We start from the raw sequence: 6,953 nt of genomic DNA, 5'->3' as shown, positions 1-6,953 counted from the left end.
CAGAGAAGAGGGAGGAGGTTGACATTTTAGAGAAGATAGCCAGGAAGGGCCTCACAGAGAAGAGAACATTTAAGTATAGACTTCCAGGAAGTAAGGGAGGAACCAGGCAGATATCTAGAGAACACAGAATACCGGAAGGAGATACAAAGTCCCTGAGGCTGGACTCTTCTCAGGCATTTGAAGAAGCATAAAGTGGCCAGTGCGGCTAAGGCAGAGTAAGCAAGGAGGAAGGTTGGGGGGAATGAAGTCAGAGTGATGGGGAGGGAAGGTATGGGTTGTGGGAAAGACTTTGCCTGTGATTCTAAGTGAAATATGGCCAAGCGTGGTGGCTCACGTCTGTAATGCCAGCACTTTGGGAGGTGGAGGTGGGTAGATCACTTAAGGTCGGGAGTTCGAGACCAGCCTGGACAACATAGTGAAACCTCCATCTCTACCAAAAATATAAAAAATGAGCCGGGTGTGGTGGCAGGCACCTGTAATCCCAGCTACTCAGGAGGCTGAGGCCGGAGAATTGCTTGAACCCAGGAGGCAGAGGTTGCAGTGAGCTGAAATTGAGCCACTGTACTCCAGCGTGGGTAACAGAGTGAGAATCTATCTCAAAGCAAAAAATAAAATAAAAATAAAAAACGCACTGGAGGCCAAAGTGCTGGGATTACAGGCTTGAGCCACCGCACCCGGCCGTCTTTTACTTCTTTAAAGTCCCTTTCTGTATTGTTTAAATGTATACAATGTGTCATTTTTCAACAAGCTATGTAACTCTTTGGAAGAGAACAAGACTAAAGAGTCCCTATCAGAGGCCAGGCGCGGTGGCTCACGCCTGTAATCCCAGCACTTAGGGAGGCCAAGGTGGGTGGATCACGAGGTCAGGAGATCGAGACCATCCTGGCTAACATGGTGAAACCCTGTCTCTACTAAAAATACAGAAAAAAATTAGCCGGGCATGGCGGCGGGCACCTGTAGTCCCAGCTACTCGGGAGGCTGAGGCAGGAGAATAGCGTGAACCCGAGAGGCAGAGCTTGCAGTGAGCTGAGATCACGCCACTGCACTTCAGCCTGGGAGTAAGACAGAGCAAGACTATGTCTCAAAAAAAAAAAAAAAAAAAAAAAAAAAGAATCCCTATCAGGAAACCATCATCAGCAAAGATAAATGCCTTCTCTGGTATCCAACCTGATACATCCAGCAATCTGAAAGCAGAGCAGTGGGAACACAGGAGATGGAACAGACTTTTTGCTTCATGCCTGCACTAAGCAGAAGTTTGGCACCCAAGTGTGAAGCTATCCTTTATAAAGAAGTCTCTAGAGACAGCTTAATCAATCACTAAAACAAGTAGCTCCCTACATGAAATGATGTGAGATGCATTAGGGGAAAATCTCTCTTGTCCTAAGACAGTTCATGGCCACCTTCTGGAGTCTTAATTCACCCCCCATGATAATGATGACAATGACAAAAAGCAAAAGCAAAATTTGATTACATTTGTTACGTTCCAGACATTGCATTTAAATTCTTTATGTGCATTAGCTAATTGAGTCATCTCAACAAACTTATGAGTTAGGAAATACTATTATCCCCAACCCAGAAAACTGAGTTGTTGACACTTGCCTGAGGTCTCCCGGTTAATATATGGTGGAGCAAGGATTTGAATATGGATCGTTTCACTCCTGAACTCATACTCTTCTTTCTTTTTTTTCTTTTTTTTAGAAGGAGTTTCGCTCCTGTTGCCCAGGCTGGAGTGCGATGGTGTGATCTCAGCTCACCACAACCTCTGCCTCCCGGGTTCAAGCGATTCTCCTGCCTCAGCCTCCCAAGTAGCTGGGATTATAGGCATGCGCCACCATGCCCCGCTAATTTTTTTTTTTTTTTTCTATTTTTAGTAGAGGACCGGGGAGAAAATAACTAAAAATGTTTCACACCCTTCTGGATATAACACTTTTGGGTACTTTCGTTTTTTTGTTTTCTACTCTATTGTTAACCATTTATAAGGGTCTGTTAGGGATAGTATGTGGCAGAGAAAAAGTACAAATTTTACCTGCTTTACGATTCTTCCAGAACTACTCTAGAAGCCACATCACTAAGTAGAAAAAAAGTCTTTCAGTGCACAATAAAAACCTCAGCTTTAAGTCAATCTTCTCATCTTAAAAGTACTCACCATGGGCCAGACATGGTGATTCACGCCTGTAATCCCACCACTTTGGGAGGCCGAGGAGGGCGGATCACAAGGTCAGGGGATCGAGACCATCCTGGCCCATATGGTGAAATCTCATCTCTGCTAAAAATACAAAAATTACCTGGGCGTGTTGGCAACGCCTGTAATCCCAGCTACTTGGGAGGCTGAGGCAGGAGAATTGCTTGAACCTGGGAGGCAGAGGTTACAGTGAGCCGAGATCATGACATTGCACTCCAGCCTGGGCGATAAGAGCAAAACTGTCTTTTGTTTTTGTTTTTGTTTTTGTTTTTGTTTTTGTTTGAGGCGGAGTCTCGCTCTGTCGCCCGGACTGGAGTGCAGTGGCCGGATCTCAGCTCACTGCAAGCTCCGCCTCCGGGTTTACGCCATTCTCCTGCCTCAGCCTCCCGAGTAGCTGGGACGACAGGCGCCCGCCACCTCGCCCGGCTAGTTTTTTTTGTATTTTTAGTAGAGACGGGGTTTCACCGTGTTAGCCAGGATGGTCTCGATCTCCTGACCTCGTGATCCACCCGTCTCGGCCTCCCAAAGTGCTGGGATTACAGGCTTGAGCCACCGCGCCCGGCCAAGAGCAAAACTGTCAAAAAAAAAAAAAAAAAAAAGTGTAAAGAAAGAAAAGAAATCATATGGTAAGGTTGCAAAGATCTATGGGTAGCATTAAACTTCTTCTTTTTTTTTTCTTTTTTTTTGAGACAGGGTCTCACTGCCACCCAGACTAAAGTTCAGTGGCAGGATCTTGGCTTTCTGCAACCTCTGCCTCCCAGTCTTAAGGTATCCTCCCACCTCAGCCTCCCAAGTAGCTGAGACTACAGGCATGTGCCACCACAGCTGGCTAATTTTTTATTAAATTATTTTTTGGTAGAGACAGGGTTTAGGTTTCACGATGTTGCCCAGGCTGGTCTCTAACTCCTGGGCTCAAGTGATCCACCTGCCTGGCCTCCCAAAATGCTAGGGTTACAGGTGTCAGCCACTGTGCCCAGCCAAGAATGAATCTTCTATCTGTGAAATTGTGAAGAAGGAAAAAGAAATTCATGCTAGTTTGGCTGTCGCAGCTCAAACAAACTGCAAAACTTTTGGCCGTAGAGAGTGATAAATGCCTAGTTAGGATGGAAAAAGCCTTAAATTTGGGGGTGAGAAACATGTACAGAAACTTATTCAGGTTCGGTATGACCTGTAGTTTCAGGCATCCGACGGGGATCTTGGTGGTGTTCCCCACGGATAAGCAGGGACTACTGTATAATTTTTTTAGATGATGTATAATTTAGCAACAGAAAGGGGCCTTGCTTGTGAATGTATAAGAGAACCCTATTCTGGAGTTAGAGAACTTCAAACCAAGCATAATCTGAGGAAGAAAGTGAATGTAAGAAAAGGCCGGGCGTGGTGGCTCATGCCTGTAACACCAGCACTCAGGTGGGTGGATCACCTGAGGCCAGGATTTCAAGACCAGTCTGGCCAACATGGTGAGACCCTGTCTCTACTAAAAATACAGCAGTGAGCTGAGATCATACCACTGCACTCCAGCCTGGGCTGCAGCGCAAGACTCTGTCTCAAAAAAAAAAAAAAAAAAAAAAAAATCCAAACTTTGAATCAACAGTTCTGATTCTGTGATAAGTATTTGAATTATGTCAAGGGTGACAGTCAACATATTCAAGAACCAGTACAGCATGGCACTAGCCAATCTGAATGGACACCCTGAATGACAAAAAATGTCCACCAGCCTGAAGCAACTGCTGTGGCCAGATCTCTGTGTTCCATTGAATGTCAGTTTTGAATTACGTAAATGTGGTCATGATGTCAGATGTTCGAACAATGAAACTTCTAAATTTCATTAGCTTCCTTTATATTACTAAGCCAGTTACATTTAGGAAACTGTGTACTTTACTTTTTTTCTCTTTTTTTTTTTTTCTTAAGATGGAGTCTCGCTCTGTCCTCCAGGCTGGAGTGCAGTGGTACGATCTCAGCTCACTGCAACCTCCACCTCCCAAGTTCAAGTGGTTCTCCTGCCTCAGTCTCCTAAGTCGCTAGGATTACAGGCATGCACCACCATGCCCGGCTAATTTTTGTAGTTTTAGTAGAGATGGGGTTTCACCATGTTAGCCAGTGTGGTCTCGATCTCTTGACCTCGTAATCCACCCGCCTCAGGCTCCCAAAATGCTGGGATTACAGGCGTGAGCCACCATGCCTGGCCAATGTGTACTTTCTTTTTTTTTGTTGTTTTTTGAGACGGAGTCTCGCTCTGTCATCCACGCTGGAGTACAGTGGCCGGATCTCAGCTCACTGCAAGCTCTGCCTCCTGGGTTCACGCCATTCTCCTGCCTCAGCCTCCCGAGTAGTTGGGACTACAGGCGCCGCCACCTCGCCCGGCTAGTTTCTTTTGTATTTTTTAGTAGAGACGGGGTTTCACCATGTTAGCCAGGATGGTCTCGATCTCCTGACCTCGTGATCCGCCCGTCTCGGCCTCCCAAAGTGCTGGGATTACAGGCTTGAGCCACCGCGCCCGGCGTGTACTTTCTTTAAAAAGAAATCAGCTCAGTTTTCTTGACCTGCTCTTTTTTTTGAGAGAGAAAGTCTCACTCTGTCATCCAGGCTAGAGTGCAATGGTGCGATCTTGGCTCACTGCAACCTGCGCCTCCCGGGTTTAAGTGATTTTACTGCCTTAGCCTCCTGAGTAGCTGGAATTACAGGTGCCCGCCACCACGTCCAGCTAATTTTTTGTATTTTTAATAGAGATGGGGTTTCACTATGTCGGCCAGGCTGGTCTTGAACTCCTGACCTTAAGTGATCCTCCCACCTCAGCCTCCCAAAATGCTGGGATTACAGGCATAAGCCACCATCCCTGGTGGCATTAGCTTTTTTATAAAGTTCAATTCCCTAGCCTGAGACCTTTATCCAAGTTGCTTTGCCTCCATTGCAAAACTTATTTCTGTACATCTTTCTGTCTGCACCAAATTATGTGTTCTAAGTTACTCAGCTTTTCCCAGACTTCTTCATTTAGAAAAAATATGTGTCACTGGGGTAGTGGCTCATACTTGTAATCCCAGCACTCTGGGAGGCCAAGGCAGGTGGATCACCTGAGGTCAGGAGTTTGAGACCAGCATAGCCAACATGGTAAAACCCCATCTCCACTAAAAATACAAAAAAATTAGCTGGGTGTGGTAGTGAGTGCCTATAATCTCACCTACTCTGGAGGCTGAGGCAGGAGAATCTCTTGAACCCAGAGGGCAGAGGTTGCAGTGAGATGAGATCATGCCATTGCACTCCAGCCTGGGCAAAAGAGCAAGACTCCGTCTCAAAAAAAAAAAAAAGAAAAAGAAAAAGAAAAAGAAAATATGTGTCTCCAGAAATAGTACTACTTGAGAGCTGACAATTCCAATCTCATTGATTATATTCTTGGCTGTATTTGGCACACAGCTGATTAGATACCTGCAGCAAACCATCACCAAGAAAGAAAGAAAGGCAAGATTCATCAAGTTATGATGAATTTGTTTTAGACGAAGAACAACTGGGGCCAGGTGCAGTGGCTCATACCTATAATCCCAGGACTTTGGGAGGCTGAGGTGGGTGGATCACTTGAGCCCAGGAGTTCAAGACCAGCCTGGGCAACATGGCAAAACCCCATCTCTACAAAAATTACAAAAAATTAGCCCAGTGTGGTGGTGTGTCTGTAGTCCCAGCTACTTCGGAGGCTGAGGTGAGAGGATCACTTGAACCCAGGAGGTGGAAGCTGCAGTGACTCGAGATCATGCCACTGCACTCCAGCCTGGGAAACAGAGCAAGACTTGTCAATAAAACAAACAAACAAACAAACAAAAAAACCTTTAATTCTAAACAAACTCAGTTTTTAAGTTTTGTTTTGTTTTTAGTTAAAGCTTAGTTTTTATACCATTGCCATAATAAAGTATTTCTTTTTCACTTTTTAAAAAGACTAATAAAAGGAAATACTTTTTGGTTATCCCTTAAGAGAAAAAAGAATTCCCCAAATAATCCTACAATTCCAAACAAGTAACACTAGGAATACCCTCATATACAATTATGGCACAGACACAACAGGCACAGTGGCTCACGTCCATAATCCCAATTCTTTGGGAGGCCAAGGTGGGCAGATCGCTTGAACTCAGAAGTTTGAGACCAGCCTGGGCAACATGGCAAAACCCTGTCTTTACAAAAATTGGCAGGGCGTGGTGGCATGCACCCATGGTTCTAGCTACTTGAGAGGCCGAGGTGTGAGGATCACTTGAGCCCGGAAGGCGGAGGTTGCAGTGAGCCGAGATCACACTACTGCACTCTAGTCTGGGTGACAGAGTGAGACTCTGCCTAAAAACAAACAAACAAAAAACAATTATGGTGCAGAGAGTTAGAACTGGTCAGACTCAGCTGGGCGCGGTGGCTCATGCCTGTAATCCCAGAACTTTGGGAGGCCGAGGCAGGAGGATCACGAGGTCAGATAAAAACCATTCTGACTAACACGATGAAACCCTGTCTCTACTAAAAAAAATACAAAAATATTAGCCGGACGTGGTGGCAGGCGCCTGTAGTCCCAGCTACTCAGGAGGCTGAGGCAGGAGAATGGCGTGAACCCGGAAGGCAGAGCTTGCAGTGAGCCCAGATCACATCACTGCACTCCACCCTGGGCGACAGAGCGAGACTCCATCTCCCAAAAAAAAAAAAAAAAAAAAAAAGAACTGGTCAAACTCAGGCAACTCTACATGCAACTGACAACTGCCCAGATTAGTACAGATACAGATTCAGCCAGACAATAGTCTAGTTCCCTAAG

This window comes from Piliocolobus tephrosceles, chromosome 17 (genome assembly GCF_002776525.5).
Source record: "Piliocolobus tephrosceles isolate RC106 chromosome 17, ASM277652v3, whole genome shotgun sequence".
Taxonomy (NCBI): domain Eukaryota; kingdom Metazoa; phylum Chordata; class Mammalia; order Primates; family Cercopithecidae; genus Piliocolobus; species Piliocolobus tephrosceles.
Note: the sequence above shows the minus strand (reverse complement) of the source record.